Source organism: Ochotona curzoniae, unplaced genomic scaffold, assembly GCF_017591425.1.
Source record: "Ochotona curzoniae isolate NIBS_2020 unplaced genomic scaffold, NIBS_Ocur_1.0 contig_517, whole genome shotgun sequence".
Taxonomy (NCBI): Eukaryota; Metazoa; Chordata; class Mammalia; order Lagomorpha; family Ochotonidae; genus Ochotona; species Ochotona curzoniae.
In genome coordinates this window covers 4,602,973-4,622,192 of record NW_024466454.1, presented here as the reverse complement: position 1 = coordinate 4,622,192, position 19,220 = coordinate 4,602,973, and the positions used below count along the sequence as shown (strand labels likewise).

Below are 19,220 nucleotides of genomic sequence, written 5' to 3'. Positions count from 1 at the left end.
TCTGTCTCCTTCACATCAACTTCTTCCAAACTGGACACACCAAGCTACAAGCTGAGCTGATGGTTGTGTTTGCCCTGCTGCGTGGATCTGGGGTATGGGATCTGGGATGAGGTGTTGAGGTACAGGCCATGGAGGCGTATTTAGAATGAAGAGGGGCCCAGGTGGTGAAAGCACTGAGACAGACATGGTTGGGGGCTGGGGAAGCCCCGCCTGCCTGGGACTTTAGCAGACAAGCAGGCGCATCAAACCCATGGTGCCATGGGGGTTGGGGAGAAAGGTTACTGGCCTTCACATTTGCACTTCCTGATGCCTCTGTGATTGATGTGTGACTGCAGGAGCAGACACAGCAGAGTGTCTGGCAAGCAGGATCCCAGGTAATGTCTTAGGCTGCCCATTCTCCAGACAAGCCAGTTCCCTTTCTCCCTGCCTCCTGACTTGCCTGTCTCCACTGCCTTTTTCATCAAAGGCCCAGGATCACTCCTACCCCCAGCTGTCTGCAGTATGGTCCAGTTTGACCCCAATGGACTTCCTTGAGTCTCTTGGACATGGGCCTCCTGGCCTGTGAAGCATTCTGAGCCTCTGAAGCCTTCTCACCATCTCTGCTTCCTGAGGGGAAGGCCATGTGAGCTCAGAGCACCTGCCAAGTCCCAGGTGATGGAGCAGAGGCCAGCCCTTGGAATCTACCTGGCTGGGGTATGCATTCCAGTTCTGCTTCTTTGTGGTGTGAGCCTGGGTAGGGGCCTTGGCTTTTATGAGGCTCACTTTTCTTACCTGGAAGTTGTTTATCATCCATACAAAGCACTTTGCTCATAGCTGCAGGCTTACTGTGAGTGGTAACAGACACCAGTGTGTAGTCTTCTGGCTATTCCTTCTTCCCCTTTGCCTCCAGCCTAGCTTACTAGGCAGCATGTGAAACTCCGAGCTAGAAGGACGGGCTCCACATCCTATACCAGGTGGGCAGCAAAGCTGGGGCTCTCCTGTCCTGTAGCTTCCTCCGCTTCCTGAGTCCTGGCCCCCAGGGCCCATGGTTCTTGGGCATTCCTCTCAGTGCCATCTGGGGCACCCAGCTAATGCTCACAGAAAACCCCTCCAGGTTATTATAAAGGAAAGCAGGTGGAGGAGGAAGGGGCAGGACATGGAAGCCCCAGAGTATGCCATCCCTTTGTCCACGTTGGGGCTGGTTCTGTTGCCCATGGTCTCTGCCCCATTGCAGTGCCAGTGCCAGGAAACCCACATCATACTCTGAGGGAAGTGGGCCAGTTCCTTTCTACTTTCTGAGAAGAGGAGATACCTGTAGGGGAGATTTCTGCCTGGATATTCCCCAGGGTGTTATGGAGGACAGCCATTGCCCGCAGCCACAGATAGCCAGTTGGCAATCTCTGAGGACTTGGAGGACTGCTAACCTCCCTTGTGCCCCTGTGTACAGGCCATCAGGAGCCACTGCTTTTACTCACTTCATTCTAGAGTTTGGTTTCTGGTTGAGTTGTATAGCAGACCCTTCTGGCAGCTCAGGCTGCCTCTGACCCTGACCATGTCACCTTGCATGTGCCCACCTGGGTTTGCATCTGTGTGGCACTCACTCCACAGCTGTGTGCTCAGCACTGGGATTCTGGAGCCCTGTAGGGGAAGGTGGCTGCGTGTGTAACTTTGGATGTTGATTTGGGACATGATCAGTGTGCTGGGGCTCTTAGCGTGGTTACCAGGCTTGGGACCTCTCTTTCTTTCACGTTCTGACTGGTTAATTCCCAGGACTGACTATAGGGCTATTTTCCCTAGAGGAAACGATTGCTACTAGAAGGTGGGGGGATGCTCAGGTTTGGCTGGGCAAGCAGATGAGATGCAGGGAGAATAACATTGTTTGAGTCCAGTGCTACATGTGGGGCCATAGAGTCTTACCTGTAAAGTCAGACTTTCTTGGGACGAGTAACTGAGAAACAACAACAGCAAAAAATAAAAACAAGCAAGCAACAAAACCAAGAGCTTCCCACGGGATTCCCTGGGGCACATTCTGGCTAAGCCCCATTGACAAATGCGGATAAACGCATCCCAGCAGCAGGCAGATTTTGGAGTACAGAAGGGAACTGGCCCTCTGCACATAGGGGATGGAAATGCTGTTTCAAGCTGTCTGTGCCTCTGGGCAGCCCTGTTGGGAATGGGGCAGCGGCAAGACATTAGTCTGTAGTGGGTGGAAGCACAGGTGTGAGGGACAGGTGTGGGAAGGAGACCTTGTGCTGAGGGGCCAGCTCATCAGATAAAACAGGCAGGTGGCACCCGTGTAGCCAGGGCGAGTCAGTGATGAATCTGTCTAAGCTTTGGTTTCTTCACCTGGAAAATGGGTTGAATAATCACCTGGCTCTCAGGGCCATGCCAGAGTGTGGGAAAGATCACAGATGGAACAGTCTGCCCCACAGCACGTGGCATGTGTAAGGGCTCAGGCTAGGGATTCCTCTCTTTACACTTACTAGCTCCTTCACAAAGTCTGGTTTTTTGTTTGTTTTTTTTTTTTTTTCAGTATGACTCTGAAGTCAATGACCATCATCCTAGCTTCTTTCATCCTCTTTTTCCTCTTTCCTGATGGCCCGGAGCAGGAGACCCTGGATTCTAGCCAAGGACCACTGCACCAGGCTGTTCACTGGTCTGCTTTCAGGACTTCAGCATCTTCCCTTCTCCTGGAAAGGACCTGGGGTCCAGGGAACTGGCTGCGGCATCGTACCATGCATGTCTGCTTCTCCCTTATTGCCTGGGACTGGGGAGAGTGAATGGCAGGGTTGGGTGGCTGGAAAGCAGGCATGTGTTGAGTGCTTCTGTTAGTCGGGACTCTAAATTTCAGGGACTGAGTTTGAGTCCGTTTGAAAATGGGGATGTTGGGGAATCACTGGGGGAAGCTCCAAGGCTTAGAAGAGGCCCTGAGGAATCCAGTGCCATAGTGGTATAATGACCTGCAGGGTTCTCACAGTGGCAAGGGGTTCCCAGCTGACTCTGATTGCTCCGTCCCCCTATACCACCACCCTGAGCTTCCCCCTTTCCCTGCCAAGTTGTCCACCTGACCCCAAGAGGACCAGGCCTTCCCCAGGACTTCTCAGACCAGAACGTGGCCTAGCTTGGAGCACCTGTGTATCCTTTGCCTCCATGAAGGGGAAGGTGTCCTCATAAGAAAGGGAGAAGGCTGCTGGGATACACCAAACTCCGCTTCTGTGAAATGCTTCCTATGTGCCAGACATTTCTTAGCTCTTGGTTTGCATAAGTTCTTTAATCTTGACCATCAACCCTGTTTGTCTACCAGGAAACCAAGGCCCAGAGAAGTTAAGCAATTTGCACAAGGTCACATAGCTGCTTGGGAGGGGAGCCTGGTTGGAACCCAAGCACGGGGCTCCAGATCTGCTCTCTCCTCACCCACTCCAACACAGCTGGGGACAAACTGACGTCCCTTTGGCACTCTGTGTACATGGACTAGGAGCAGAGTTCCCTGCGACATTATTGCAGTTCATCTCCAACAGCCCTGCGCAGCAGGAAGTAGCATTGTCTCCAGTTCCTGACACACCCAGGGCCATCCAGCTAGATTCAAATCACAGAGCTGGGGTGGGGTCTTGTCTTGGCTCAGTGCAGCTGTTCACTGCCTCACCAGGTGGCTTTGCCTTCCAGTGTTCCTCTCTTAGAGGTTGAGGCGGGTACATAGCCGACCTGGCCCAGCATTTGGACCTTTGCCCTCTGGCTGCTGTGCCAGGCTAGCTCCAGTTGGTCTCGGGGCGTCTCCCACTAATTGGTATCAAGTGGCTCTGGAACAAGCCTCCTGTGCATCACAGCTTCTAAGTCATTCATTCCTTCTCTTGCTGAGTGTCCTAGGTGTGCCAGGCCCTGTCCAGCTGTCATTCTTGGACAGCAGCAAAGCTTGCAGGATGTCCCCTAGGAAACCTCCTGCTGTCCCCCTGAGGTCCTCTCCATTGTATCCTGGGCATCCAGGAGGTCACACAGGCTCCCAGAAACCCTTTCCTGCACTGTTCACATCATCCCATGAGAGACAAGGGACCTCCTCCTGCTTCTTGGCAAGGAACTGGCATGACACAAGCCTGGGGAAAGACTGTGTTGTTCTCCTAGCTGACACAGGGAAGCCTGTGTCAGGTAGCAAGCATGGGTGTGGCCCTGCACCAGCCCTCCTGACTGGTTCAGGACTGCTGTGGTTAGGGATGCTGGGGCCTTGGGTGAGGAGGAGCTGTGCCCTGCCTCAGTGTCCCCATCTGCTGCTGGACAACTTGCCTCCCCAGATTCCTTAGAGGATTAGCCCAGGCAGTGCGTGCTGGCCACCCCTACCCCAGGAGGTCTGTGCCCAGGACAACCCTTCCCTGTTCTCACAGCCAAGTCATTTTGTGGGTGTCCGTACAAGTCAGGGTCTGTGGAGCATGGCAGCCGAGAGGCGTCCTTGGTGAGAATGTTGCTCTGTCATCAAGCTGCTAGCTTTATGATGAGGAAACCAATCCCTTGCTAGGGAGCCCTCTGGCTTAGGTGCATTATGGAAATGAACAGATAGAGGGTATGAGTGGGTACTTTGAGTAGCCAGGTCACAGTGTGCCTAGCAGTCAGCCCTCATGGTGGCACCCACCTCCATCCTGCTGTGGATACCACCCACACAGAACATCAATCAGGAAGCTCCCTGTTTTGTATCCTTAGTTATATACCAGCATGGGAAGGGACTTCTGTGCCTAAGATTGAGGCATCTCAGAGTCAAGTTCTACCCACAGTGGGGTTCTGTATGGGGCTGTGCAGTTCCCCCATCTGCTGCTAGAAACTTCTCTAGAGAAGCAGGAGGCATTTACATTGAGGTCTCTAGCCTTTCTGAGTGCTGGCTGGGGACAGCAGCACAGAGCTTATAGCTCAGTCCTACACAATGCGCCCCAGGCATGCCAGCCTGTTTGTGACTGGCACAAGCCCCGACAGGGGGTGTGGGCTTGGTGGTGACGTTGATGGGCGTGACTGTGGCTTCTGCCCAGGTGGCTGTCCTTGAAGTTTGCCAGGCTCACAGGGTGTGTGCTCCTCTGAAACAGGGTGTGTTTCCTCTGCCTCTGCACCGGCTGCCCCAGGGGTTGGCATTCAGAATACTTCCCTCCCCACAACTTAAAGGATTGGTCGTGCTGGTCAACCAGGCCTGGCTTGCTCCTGTTGTGCTTTGGGGTGTGGGCTGATCATCTACTCCCCGTAAGGGTTGGTGCTCCCCACAAAGTCCTATGTGTGCAGAGCCAGTGAGGGAGAGTCCCAGGGGGCAGTGAGTCCACACCTGGCCAGTGCTCAGCTAACAGCAGGTTCTGTCCCATTCATCGCGAACTTCTGTACAGTGAGTCCCTTCTTTTGGCGTGTATGTGTGTCTGTGTGTCCACACGTGCACAAGCACTGAGAATGGAAATTGTCTCTTGTAGAGCCCAGGCTTGACATCTGTGTTAGTTTGTATCCTCTCAAGTTTACTGTGCAGATGTTTAGATCTGTTTCTGAATGTGGAATATGTCCTTAGCCATATTTTGTCGCTCTGGTTTCCATCTTCCAAGCAGACTGTAGAGGCGTTGTCTTCTGCAGAAGCAGGAGGATGTAACAACAACAAGGGTTACTCCTGGGAGCCCCCATAGCAATTTGCTTAGGAAACTCAGCCCTGATCAGATGGGCTTTTTTAAAGCCCATTAAATCTTATTTTTTAAAAATAAGATTTATTTATTTGAAAGTCAAGGTGAGAGATAGACATCTGCTACTGGTTCATTTCCTAGATGGCCACAATGTCTAGGACTGAGCCAAGAGTGTCATCTGGGTCGCCTATGCAGATGGCAGGGGTCCAAACACTTGGACCATCTTTTGCTGCTTTCTTAGGCCATTAAGGGGAACTGATTGGGAAGTAGAGCAGCCAGGACATGAACTAGTGCCCATATAGGATGCCAGCCTCTCAGGCTGCGGTGTTACCCACTACGTCACAACAGCATCCCTAAGCATCCCTCTTTTATTACTTCCCCTTTATTTAGTACTTGAAAATCTGACTGCTTTTGCACTGGTGCCTTGTTCTCAGGCTTCACCCCAGCTTGATTTACTTTCTTTCAGTTGTAAACTTAGAAACCCTAGCACTTCATGCTAGGGTTTTTTTTTTTTTTTATTTTTTTTTTTATTTTTTTTTTTTTTAAAGATTTATTTTTATTATTTTTTATTGGAAAGGCGGATATACAGAGAGGAGAGACAGAGAGGAAGATCTTCCATCCGATGATTCACTCCCCAAGTGAGCCGCAACGGGCCGATACTATGCCGATCCGAAGCCAGGAGCCTCTTCCGGGTCTCCCACGCGGGTGCAGGGTCCCAAAGCTTTGGGCCGTCCTCAACTGCTTTCCCAGGCCACAGGCAGGGAGCTGGAAGGGAAGCGGGGCTGCCGGGATTAGAACCGGCGCCCATATGGGATCCCGGGCGTGCAAGGCGAGGACTTAACCACTTGCGCCACCGCGCCGGGCCCCATGCTAGGGTTTTACAAAAGCAGTTGGCACAGCATTTTCCCCAGATTTGTCTCCCTCTCTCAGCAACGTCTTCATGTTTAGATGGGTAAGCTCTTAGGGTGCCCAGACAATGGCAAACAACATGGTTAAACACTCTCGATACTCCTTTGTCACATGCAAACCATGTGGTACCTAGTGCTACCATGGCTGCATAAAGTGTCATGCCAAGGCCAAGTGCACAATCATGAGCAACTTTCTTGGGGGAGGGAGACAGGAGCTGGAATTCAAGATCATCAATTGACCTTCACTGTTGGGCTCTTGTTTTTATAGGAACATGGCAAACTGGGTGGCTTGCCCTGGAAGAAGACGCCAACTGATGTGAGGTCTGAGAAACCAGTAAGTCACAGTGCCATGCCACTGAGTAGCTCCTGGGGGGCGGATTTGAGGGTTTCAGAAAGTTTGGGAGCACTTGAGCTGTTTCTCCAAGCCCAACGGCATGTAGCTCGTGTGAAGAAACCATGCCCTTTAGGTCCTTCTGCTCCTTGCTGATGGCCTGCAAAGTTGCATTGCCTACCCATGCTGTCAGAGGAGATGGGGAATGGACCCAGGGTTCATGTGATCCGCCTGTGTGATGTTTAGGCAGGTGGGGTCTCTGTACCCTCCTTCCCGAAGGCCTACTTGCTGTTCTTCCCTGAGAGCAAAGTCAGGAAATGTTAGCGCCCCATCCCTGTGCACTCTCATGTGGAACTTGAGGTGTCAGGTGCACTGCCATCTGAGGTAGGGCTTGTTCATGTAACTGTCTCACCTGCCAGTTGCAGGTGCCTCCTGGGTGAGCAGCCATGTTCCAACCTTCCCACCTGAGCTGGGGAGTATCCTCCCAGTAGACATGTCCTGGGCTCTTTGAGTACAGCCAACTACTGTCTGTTGTCTTGAGGCCTTTCAACTCCAAGGTTGGGTCCAGGCCTTTGGTCCTCAGGACTGCAGACAGGGTCTCATGGGAGCATGGCACCCTGAGAGGACTACTTGTAGCATCCTCGCTTACTTTTTAGACATCGAGACTGGAATCTAAGCCAGGCCGCTTGTCTTCGGTGTCCCAGGTGCATCTGGTTTCTGTAATGCCAAGCTTTCTAATTAGAGCAACTGTTTAAAGCAAACCTCTCATTAGCACATGGGGGAACTGAGGTCTGTCCTGAAGATACTTTCTCAAGGAAGTAGAAGAAATTGGTGTCCAAAGGAGAACTGGAGTGAGGGGCCTGGACATTTGGCTAAGCCTGCTTCCACGCCCCATGCCGCCCTCTGACCTCTCATCTATACACAGCAGTTAAAGAATGGAAACAGTCCACATTTGGTGAGAGGGGAAGAACCTCCAGGGCATTCTGAGCTGCAGGCATGTGGGGGCAAATGCCAGTGGCTCCTGCTGCAGGAGCTTCCCCAGGGGGTACACCCCGGCAAGGCTTTGAAGGAGTTTGAGGGAAGAGCACCAGGCCCAGTCCAGGAGGCTGGGGCTTAGGGACAGCTGAAAGGTATGTCTGGTGATGGGAAGCTGGCCTGCTGGGGAGTCCAGAGCAACGGGCTGAGAGGGGTTGGATGTGCCCAGGGAAAGCTGTTCCGTCAGCTCTGACTCTTAGTGTGCGGGGCCAGAGCTGGCCAGGCTGTGGCAGCTGGGGCAGTTCCCATCCCTGCAGAAATGCTGGATTACAGAGTACATCCCAAGAGAATGCACTGGTGGAGGGCTGGGCAGCCAACAGCGAATCTCTACAGGTTGGGGAATGTGCATTGAGTGGGCAGTGATGCTTGCTGGTGAGCTCACTCCTTTTTCATGCAGAGATTTTTCATTTCCCACTGACCACCCATCCAGTTGTCCTCCTCACTCCCCTTGGAGCTGTCCTGGCTTGTTCATTCAGTCGAGGCTTGACCTGGAACGCAGTGGGTTCTGGCCAATCTTAGAGGTTGACTTCATCCTTTCTGGCAATTTCATAGTCATAGACTGGGAGACTGGGACTGACTGCTGGCTCCGTCCACACTGGCAACTGGGAATGTACAATTTGCCTGAATTACAGAGGACATGGTGCTTGCCAAATAGGTACCTGGGATTGTTTTCCAAAGCACTACCAGATTACATACTTCTTTAGAGCAGGGAAACTGTGCCAGGTTATGTCATTAGTGTTTATACCTTATGTTTACACTGCACTTGGCATTTCAGAAAGACCATTTCATCTTTTGATCTGGCAGATCAATTTATTCCCATTTCACAGGTGGAAACCATGCCACAGACAGGGCACAACCTACTAAAGGTAGTGCAGCCCACCAAGGGCAGAGGCTCCCGTTTATACATTCTGTTGTCTGTCTCCATCACTGACGTTTAGCCATGTGCCAATGCCTGGAGGACCTGGGATATAAGTAGAACTTGATAAATATTTGCTGAATGAGCGAACTTTGGCGTGTGTGTGTGTGTGTGTGTGTGTGTGTGTGTGTGTGTGTGTGTGGCTGCTGTTTGCCATAAATGGAACCTCTCAGGCAACAAAGAGAACACGTGGCTGCAAAGTAGTTGGGTTTCTCGCTGTGATAAGGAACTGGTGAGGTCTCGGCCAGCCTAACCTCCGGGAACTGGGTCATGCGTGCTAAATAATTAATTCCTTGAATCTTTCACTTTGAGCTTCCTCCACCTGATGCTGAGGGGATCTGACACACACTGATCTTTGAAAGTTCCCTGGCTGAGGCAGCTCACGTAGTGTGTGGTCACAGACCTACACAGAATATGTAATTGCTCATATAGAACATTCTTGGCCTAAACAGGTTAGCTTCCTGTTGGGTTAATTTAATTCTACTTCCCCTTGCCTCAGTCTCCTTCTCTACCAGCCTTCTCCAGACTAAAGAATAGATGTTGATCTTAGTGCTGTGGGATTCCATAGCGACAGGGGACATTCTCCCTGACCAGTGATGGCTCAACTCTCCAACGTTTTGTGGCCCAGGGCTGGGGAGAATGGTACGTTGTAGAGGAAGGAGCTGAGGGGTTGGGGAGACAGTTATCAGGACACCTGCTGGCCTGCTCCTGGGTCATGTTTCTTTGGCCTCATTAGACTCTTGAGATCAACAGGACAGAGTAGCACAAAGAGTACGTGGAGACGTTGAGAACCCTATTCTGGGTTAGCTGTTCACAGCTCACCTGGGCGGCCTCAAAATTTTGCCTGCCCTCAGTTTTCCTTAGGAAGGAAACCAAGGGAGGTGGGGAGAGCTGCTACTACCCTAGGAGGGTAGGCTGTGTGCTTCTTAAATGGGTCTTCTAGACTTGTGGTTCTTACACCCGTGCCCACTTGTGGTCGGCACTGTTGGCTCCTCAAGCCACTATCTTATGCAGCAGGAACACATTTCTGGCAGTGCTTTTCCCCTGGCCTTAGTAGCTCTGCCATCTCTCTCTTGCCTTGCCCCCAGGGACCCCTACACTGCCTGCCACTGCCCAAGTCTCCTGCCAAGCAGCATGGGAAGGCTGTCACATGTTTAAGGAGTGGAAGTCAGTAGGTAAAGAGGGAAGTGGGACTGGGAGTGATTGGAACACCCAGGTGCTTAGTGGCTCAAGGCCCCTGTACTCAGTTGAGTTGTTCGATTGGAGTAGGGGCAGTAGAGAATGTGGTCTCAAGCCTTGCCCCAGATTTGGCTGGGTTCTGTGGCCGTGGCTGACCAGACCTCCTGGAGCAGTAAAGCCTATAGCTTTGGTGGAAGGCTGCTTGGGGAAAGATTCAGAGCTGTGTCAGACAGGCCAGCCTACATGAAATGGAGAGGTTTAGAGGAAAGGTGGATTTGTCTCCATGATTCACAGCTGTAGAGTGGTAAGGCTAGGACATGCTTACAGATGATCTAATCCAGCTTTCCTGTCTGAGTAGAAAGAGTAGGGCCCAGTGACTGAGATCCAGAGAGCAAACTTACCCAGCAGGAGTGGGAAGCCAGCTCCTGCTCTCCCATGGCTGGCTGTTTCCCTTGTGTCACGTTGCCTCCTCATGTCTCTTTGACTCTGAACTTGAGCATTGAGGTGTTCCACCACTTCCACTTCACTGTACATCAAGGCCCTATGAAGACCTGGGTGCAGCAACGTGCAAAGGTTGCAACGTCTTCTTTCATGTGTAGCCTGTTGGCTTTACACTTGGCAACTTAGCAGTGCCAAATCAGAGTTATTCTGTGTGTGCCATATGGGTAAAAGATTAATTCAAGAAAGGAAATAAAAGCTATGATGGTCAAGCCCTTAGGAACAGGAGCCCCTGTATGTTTACTCCTTGAAGAAAAGTCCTGAGGGTTTTGTTGCCGAGCAGGCCTTGTCCTGGGTCATGCACTGGGTGCATGTCTCTTGCTCAAGGAGGGGCTAGTGATACCCTCATTGTGTTGTTGGCTTGTGAACTGCAATGGAAGCCACTTGCTTTTGTTTCTGTAGGAGTCCATTTGGCTGAACACTTCCTGCTGAGCTCAAGGAAAGTAACTTGAGCTTTTGCCAAAGGTAGGCACTGGGTTTATCCATATGACTGTTTGTTCCTCCCATCAGCCCCCTGAGAAGTGGGCATGGCTGTTGGTTACCTCAGAAAACTAAGGCAGATATAGGTTAATTACCATGCCTGTGCCCTACATAATCTAGGGTCTCTAATAGGAACCCCTGAGTTCTTCTTGGCTCCTCAGTTCACACAGCCTCTGTGCCTAGAGGAGGAGGGCTGGGGCTAAACACTCCAGGGCATGTGTGCAGCATTGAGCACTCACTCTAGGACTTGCATGTGCTGGGCCCTGGGTTTGCTTTCTGGGATGTAAAGGTCAGAAGGACCTAAACTTGTTACTCCTGGGAGCATGTGGGCTGGCCTGTTAGTAGGACAGATGCATATGAGTATAGTCGCAGCCAGCTGTGCATTGTCCTAGAGACCCAGAGCAGGTGCTCAGAAAGCACTGAAGGCAACACACAGGGAAGACTGCACCAGGGAGGCGCAGCGGCACCTGGGTATCGAAGGATGAAGAGGAGATTGCCAGGAATAGAAGAGGCAGATGGTTCTTCAAGGGAAAGGTATAGAGTGAAAGGAGCCAGGGGTGCAAGGAGCAGGCTTGGACCAGGCTGCCAAGGGCTTTGCAAAAATAAACCCTTGCTTGACACGTGGGATTCACTGAGAGTGGCATCAGTAGAGACTAATGAGGTCTCCCCAGATGTGAGTTCTGCAGCATCTGAAGTTCTTTTTTCTCAGGAGATAGGTGCTGGCAGCAGGGGCTTGTTTTCAGCTGGCTTTGCATCCGCTTTCTGTGTTTTTTGCCTCATGCACCATTGGAGGTGATTCTTGATGGGGCAGAAAATGGGGTGGGATGGGCCATGCCACAGCTCATATTTAAGATGTCTCAGATTCCTCCCACCAAATAAGCCCATGGCAGACACCCATGTGAGTTCATGTGCAAACCGTCTCTCCAGGGGCTGTTTGACATTCCAGACAGGGCCACGCAATAATTCTGCAGGAACTAGGGATGTGTGGTGAGAAAGCTAATGAAAAATAAAAGCCAATTAAAACATGGAGCTGTTTTCTAAGGATAATATCTGCAAGGTAAATATAACTTACTTGCCAAAAGATGAACCAGCTTTTTTTTTTTAAAGACATTTATTTATTTATTTATTTAAGAAGAAAAGGCAGAGATCTCCCATTTGCTGGTTCACTGCCCATATACTTGTAATTAGCCGGGCCTGAGCCAAGTCAAAGCCAGAAGCCAGGAACTCCTGGGGTCTCCTAGGTGGGTGGCAGGGACTCAACAACTTGAACCATGACCTGCTGCCTCCCAGGCTGTGCACCAGCAAAAGCTGCAAGGACCAGAGCTGGACTTGAATTCAGGCACTTCCAATATGGGTTTAGGTTCCCTGAGTGGGATTTTAACCACTAACCCAAATGTCTGTCTCCAGATTTTTTTTTAAAAATTAACTGTTCTCTGCAGAGCATAGGGGAATGGTGAAGGAGGAGAGCCTTTCAGATCCTTCTCCCAGTTATGGTGTGCCTTCAGTAGGGAGCAGCGGGCTGAGGTTGACCCCCGGAAATGAGTTGTGGAAGCCGAGCCTTGGCTCTGGCTCATCCTCTGTGGGTGGAGCGGACTGATAAACAGGAGGGTGATTTGCAGTCACAGGCTCCTTGGTCTTGTGCCAACAATGCACATTTATATCCCCCGAGTTTCATCTTTATAAGGAAAGAGAAAATTCTTTGTGGACAGTGGCTGCTTATGTTAGTGAACTTGTTTTTCGGAGGATAAGTCCAAACACCAAGGGCAGAGTCCAGCATCTTCCTTCAGCCAACACACGTTTATTATGTTGGGACTTACTGGAGTTGTGCGGGGGAGGTACTGTCTCCCCACCAGCTGCCTCACACCTTCTGTGAGCTCTGTCTCCCTCTGGGGCTAACTGATAGTAGAGTTGGGGCCAATTGGGACCATCTGACCCATTCAACAGACCAAGACCTGCATTCCCCTTCAGATCTCTCTGATCTTGCGAGAACATTTCCCTGGAGAGTGAGAGTCCTGAGCTCCTGCTCCCATCCCCACGCTGCCAGCCTCCTGGTCCCTCCCCAGCAGGCAAGTGTTCCAGAACTCTCCAGGACCAGCACTTGGAGTGTACCCTGTTCTGAGGATGAAAGGCAACCTGCCAAGCCAGTGGCCTCCTCAGATGTTGATTCAGCTACAGAGTGTGTTTCAGAGAGACCCTTTGGTTCGGCTGCAACCTCAACTGATTTTATAGACCAGGACGTGGGGGTGGTACAACTAGTTTGCAGGAGAATTCAGCTCGGCGGCACCTTAGTAAGGGGTGAGCGGAAACTGCATTTTCACTGCTGCTGAGAGCTCCCCTCGGGGCACAGCACGCTGAAGTGAAGGAATTCTTTCTTCCAGCTGTCTCTGCTATCAGTTTCTGGTCTGCTGGTTCTCCCTGAGATTGCACCTGCAAGCCATCAAACTGTTCATGTAGCACATCACCCCGCACATAGTGATCCATATCTGTTGAATGAATATTTCAGCCAAGGAGTGACCAACAAGTCAGTCCTTCTTGGTTCCAGACTGAGTTGCCTGCAGGCCATCAGGATCTGCACAGCCTTTGGCCAGGTAGGGAGTTGGTGATAACGATAACTCCCAAGCTAAGGCCTGGAGGGAGGGCCAGCTGATCTCTGACCCATATCAGCCCAAGCTCAGGAGTCCACCAACCACAACAAACCGCTGGGAATGCTGGCCCTGGAGAAAGCAAGGGACAGTGCATTGTGCTGACTACCTCCGTCTGCCCAGTCCATCCTCACTTGACTCAATGTCCCACATGTAGACCTGACTACCCTTACTTCCTGATGGGTGTCCTGGCTTTGTCATACTGCTTCTCTGTGACATTGGAGCTTTTACATTTAAATAGTAGATCCTGGCTTCCCAACTCTATTGAAGTGATGGTAAGCTTTAAATAACTTCTAAGTCTTCTCTGACTCAGTTGTAGCTCAGCTACCGGTACAGGTGTCCACTGTTGCTCATAAAAACTGGATATACAGTTTATAGGCCTTTCTGTGGGGGCTAGGCTAGGGGACACCAGCTGGCCTGCTGACTGGGCAGACAGCTTTATAGGAGGGATGGGCAGGCTTCTTCCTTTACCCAGTCTGGGCATCCTCCCATGTGGAGGCCAATAGGTCACTGAAATCCAGAACAGTGTCATTAATGATGTTAGTAACGTTAATGACCATATAAACAACAGATCCTGGGTAGATGTCCATCATGAAACTAATCTTGAAAATAAAGGTTTGTAATTCAAATAAAAAATGTGTGAGTGGTAGCAATTCCATCTGTTCTGAGGTATATTGCTACTGGTCAATTCATTCATTCAGCAAGCCTGGACTAACTGCCTGCACACAAAGGCAAGAATGAACAGACAATTCATTAGTGGGTGGATGAAAGAGAACATAATGCCAAGAATTGAATTAGCTGAATCTTAATTATTGGTGAGTCTCAACAAGGTATCCAGAATTGGAGTGAGTACTTGGGGAAATAAAGAAACAAAGGGGCCTGTCATGGTAGCCTAGTGGCTAAAGTCCTCACCTTGCATGTGCCAGGATGCCATACGGGTGCCAGTTCGTTTCCTGGCGGACCCGTTTCCCTTCCAGCTCCCTGCTTGTGGCCTGGGAAAGCAGTAGAGGATGGCCCAAATCCTGCACCTGCGTAGAAGACCCAGAAGAAGCTCCTGGCCTCGAGTAGGCTCAGCTCTGGCTGTTGTAGCCACATGGGAAGTGAAATCAGTGGATGGATGATCTTCCTCTCTGTCTCTTTTCCTCTCTGTGTATCTTACTTTCCAATAACAATGAATAAATCTTTAAAAAAAAGTAAGCAAAGAACACTGACTTTCTCGTTAGGAAGTGTACTCAGTTCTCTGCGCCTTGGGAGTCCTGTGTTATAATTGCTCTGAAGATCTTTGACCTCATGTTGCAGCAGAGTGTTTTCAGGAGTGGAACCAGGTGAGGAATTGAGAAGGGGAGCACTTCCTGGTGAATCTGTTGCTCAGCCAGGCTTAGCAGTCTCTGGCACCAATTCCAAAAGGTGCAAGAATGGATTTACAAAGAGCTTCAGAAACCCAGGGACAGTAAAAAAACAAAAACAAAAGCAAATCCAAAAAACTGTTTTTGTTGCACCCATGTGTTTTGATGCTTTTGTTTTTATTTTCATTTCTTCCAAATAGTTTTTCTCTTGTCGAATTCATCACTGTCTCATAGATTGCGTGGTGGCATCATTTTATCCAAGAGGCTTTTGTGTTTTCTTCATCCATGTGGTGGTTATTCAGTGGAGTGTTTTCAGCTCCATGGTGCTGTAAATTTTTTGTTTTAACTTCATACCTTTTATTGACTTTGTTTCATGGCTTCTCATTTAAGGCAATGTATAGTGATGGTGTAATAGAGACTGTCATGTCCATATGTGAAAATACAATGTAGTATGCATCCCTACTTCCAAATCAAAGATGGACTCCCAGTGAAACTGTTGGACATATCTAAACAATGGGATGCTGGACTGCCTGACATTGTCTGTACCAGCAATGTCAGGGCACACTTACATAACAGACCAATGGACTAACAACTGTTTATGAAGGACTCTACTATTGCAATAATATGGGGAAAATTAGCCCAGTGGGGTGGGAATTTGGGGGAGGGGATCTTAGACCCTATGGAATTGTTACATAAAATTCAAAATTCAAAAAATAAATAAAATAGAAAAAAGTGCCTAGAAAAGAAATGCAGATAAAGGCTGGAGAGGCCTTTGTTCCTGAGCATTCCAGCTCCTCCCTTAAGATTCAACCCTATCTTTTCCATGAGATGTGTCTCCCAACTCTCACCCACATGTCTCAGAGCCCAGCTCTGCTGCAGCCATTGATCGCTGATAGCTGTTTGGACTTGATTCCCTGAGTAGATTGAGGAGCTTGTGGTAGCATGTGGGTTGGCAGGGACTTTACTTCAGAGGAGGAGCCCCAACGTGAGCACTCAGAGGAGACTGGCCTTAGAGGCAGCCCCCCAACAGGCCTGAATGCCTTTGATGAAGCACACAGGCCGGCCAGCAGGGGAGTCTGGACTTGTACAGGGGGTGTAGGGAGCCCTCAAGGCTTGGTGAGCAATCGCAGCCCTACTTGGCTTTGTGGGCAAGCAGTTGTTACTGAGCAATTAGCCCAGCCAGAGGCTCAGGTACCAGGTACAAGCTCAGGTACAAGCTCCTGGGCTGCAGAGATAGGCTGACCTGCAATCAGATGGATGTGGGGGTATGTGGGAAGCCACCCTGCCAACCACCACAGGGCACAGTGTGGGAAAATGGACCAAGGAGGCTGAAGTAAGGCTTTAAAGATAAGTATTGCTAAGGATACTACCCCACCAGGCAGCGCTGGGGCAGGGCTGTTATTATCCCCATTTTATGGATGAAGAAACTGAGGTTCAAAGAGGTTAGATAACTTGTCTCCTTTCATACTTGAGCAAGAACTGGCTCAGGCCTCGTCACCAGTCCACCTGGCTTGAGTCCAAAGTGGAACCCATGACTATGCAGCCTTAGTTGTCTCACTCCTGAGGACAAATAGGCCTTTACCAAGTCACCAGGGTGTGGCTGGGCATCCCCGACAGAGGCCCAGCACAGGCAGAGGTGCCGGCATGGAGTGTGGAGGGGCCCGGTGTTTACCAGGGAGCTGCCTGTGGCTCTGTGAGTCCTGAGTACAGGGGCAGGTCAGGGCTAGGGGTGAAGGTGGCATTGCTTCCTGCTCTTCTGAGATTGTTAACAAAGGCCTGCTGCTTAGGGCTGGTACTGGACCCAGTGTGCCTTTGTGAGGTGAAGTTCTCTCTGGCAACAAGTTAGAGGATTGGGCTGGTGCATCAGAGGAGGGCGAACCTGGAAGTGGAAAAACCATCAATAAGGAGCCCTAGAGAGCAGGTAAAGCCCTGAGCTTCCCCAGGAAGGAAGGGGGAGGCACCTAGTGTCTGGCCAGTTATGCAAGATCAGAGAGCCAACACCAAGGGTTTGGCTGGATTATCTGGTGTGGATGGTGTCAGCTGCAGAGTTTAGGGGTTACTGGAGGGGAAATGGGTGGGATACAGGTCAACAGACCCCTTGGGAGGCTTCATGAGAGAGCAGGGGCAGGTCTGAGGGGCAGCTGACACATGGGCCGGTGTTGGAGGTTCTGCTCCATGAGTCAGTAGGACACAGACAGGGGCTGAGCTGAGGGATGGTGTGGGTCCTGGAGAACGAGATGCAAATGGAGCTCAGAACCTTCCTTGGAGGGGCAGGTAAAGGAAGAGTGGGGGAGCAAAAGGCTGGAAACTGGGAGAGACCATGTGTAAGATGAGGCCAGATCAGTGATGATTGGGAAGCCTGGGGCTGGCAGGAGGGAGGGGAAGCCTCACAGCTGAAGTACGGTGGGAAGTGTGATAGCAAACTCCGCATGGCTGTCCTTAGGAGCACAGACTCAAAGAAAACAAGTGAGGGTGCTGGTTCATTTTCTCCAGTAAAAGCAAATAGCCATCTCACTGGGGGCTGAATCCAGTCATGTGTTGGGAGAATGACTTCCTGCTGATAAATTCACAAATCAACAGACAGCAAAACAGTCTTGTTGAGCAATGGATCCTTTCGGGGATGGAGGTAGGAGCAGTGTTGAAAAATGTGAGCATGTGGCATCATTCTTCATGATGGGAGACCTTCGGGACATATGCTCCTACAGACACAGCTGGGCAGTGGGCTGCTTGGGGTGAGGGGCAGGCAGGGAAACAGCGCTGTCGTAGGCTTGGGGCTGCACATACAGATACACAGGTATCCGGGAGAAATCCCCCAAAAGTTCCTTCCCACAAGAGCTTGGGGCTGTGACTCAGAGCACTCTCTTCTTCCCACCAGCCCACGTGGGGCACTCTCATTTGGCTGTGGGAGCCAAGTGCCCAGGGAACCACTGATGTTACCAAGGGAATGAACTGGCTTTTCTGTTCCAGTCTCTCCTCTCTGTGTCTCTCCCAGACTGGCCAAGGGTATGGATGTGAGGATACTTTAGGCCTGAGTATGGGGCCAGGCTGGCTTGTTGAAAGCAGCTTTTGCAGGACATTGAGATCTCCCATGGGAGGAAGATAAAAGACAGAACTGGCTGCTGTTTGACGTTAGCTTACAGCTGCAGAGGGAGGGAGAGATGGTCTTCATACTTCCATGATAACCTCCTCAGTGGGAAGGGGCATCTCCTGACATAGCGTGCCCACCACTCACTCCTCTTGTATCAGTTAAGGCAGTGATAATGCCCACCTCGCGGATGCCCTCCAGTCTTAGTGCCTTCACATACTGTAAGGTTTATTGCAGGTGGAGTCCAACATGTGTGTGTAGCAGAAAGGGCTATCCTGTAAGTGGGTGAGTGGGGGATCTGGCTCCTTCCTGCTGTGGCTCTCCTGTCCCCAGCTTGTGGTCCCCCAGGGTGCTGTGGGCTAGCAGAAGTGGAGGGAGCGAGGATGGTGGTTGTAACTCTCAGGGGTCAGCTCAAGCAGTGGTGAAAGCCACTCTTGGTCATACGCCACAGCTTTGAACTCTCTCACCTGGGCTCCCTCTGCTTCAAGGAAGCAGCAAGTAGGCTGGGGGTTGGCCAGCTGGTCTCTGTCATGCCCACTCAGGCCTAAGGATAACTTCTAAGTTGTGTTTTTTCCTGGCAAGTTAGCTATTGTCCTCATTTGATGTTGCATGAAGATCTCAGTACAAAGCCTGGCACAGAATTGGATGAAGGAAGGGTGAGGGGGCATCAAGCATCAGTGTGCAGGGCAGTACAGGAGGACTGCAGGTGGCTGTGCCTGTGGACCCTGGCCAAGGGGCTTAGGAACACAGGTTCACCACTTAGGACTTCACAACCTCAGGAACGTGGTTGATTTCTCTAGTCCTTTGGAAAATGAAGCTATTAATCATCTCTAACAATGTGTGGTTTTGTGACAACAGTGAACTCCTTTAATCCATGAAAACCTTTGAGCATGTTGTCTGAGCCCTCAGGGACGCTCATTAAGGTCATTGATGACTGTGTGTCCCAAGATGAGAACTGGAGCTTTCTCCTTTAAAGTACCTACCGTGCAGAAAAGTCCTTGTGCTGGGAAAGGCATTGGGAAGGAGGTGAGAACTGTCCAGAGGGTTTGCTCACAGTCACCTGCCCTGCTTGGGCATGGCAAGCACAGGGTATATCAGACCTTGTTTCTGTAAGTAGGGGAAACTTCTTTGAAGACAATGGAGTCCTCCTAGTGATTCCAAAGGATTGATAGCCAGTGTCCTTGATACTGATGT

General features: G+C 50.8%; 1 protein-coding gene across 4 annotated transcripts in view; it reads left to right on the top strand.

Annotated features, from left to right (window-relative positions):
- The window catches only part of MICAL2 (microtubule associated monooxygenase, calponin and LIM domain containing 2), a 131,772-nt gene that overhangs the window by 17,567 nt on the left and 94,985 nt on the right, over positions 1 to 19,220 (top strand). Inside the window, exon 2 of one of the 4 annotated variants that reach the window (XM_040989100.1) lies at positions 6,783 to 6,848. The exons of the other annotated variants lie outside the window; for them this stretch is intronic. The gene's annotated coding sequence lies outside the window, so the exon portion shown is untranslated. The remainder of the gene's footprint in view (positions 1 to 6,782; positions 6,849 to 19,220) is intronic. 4 annotated transcript variants of the gene reach the window in all.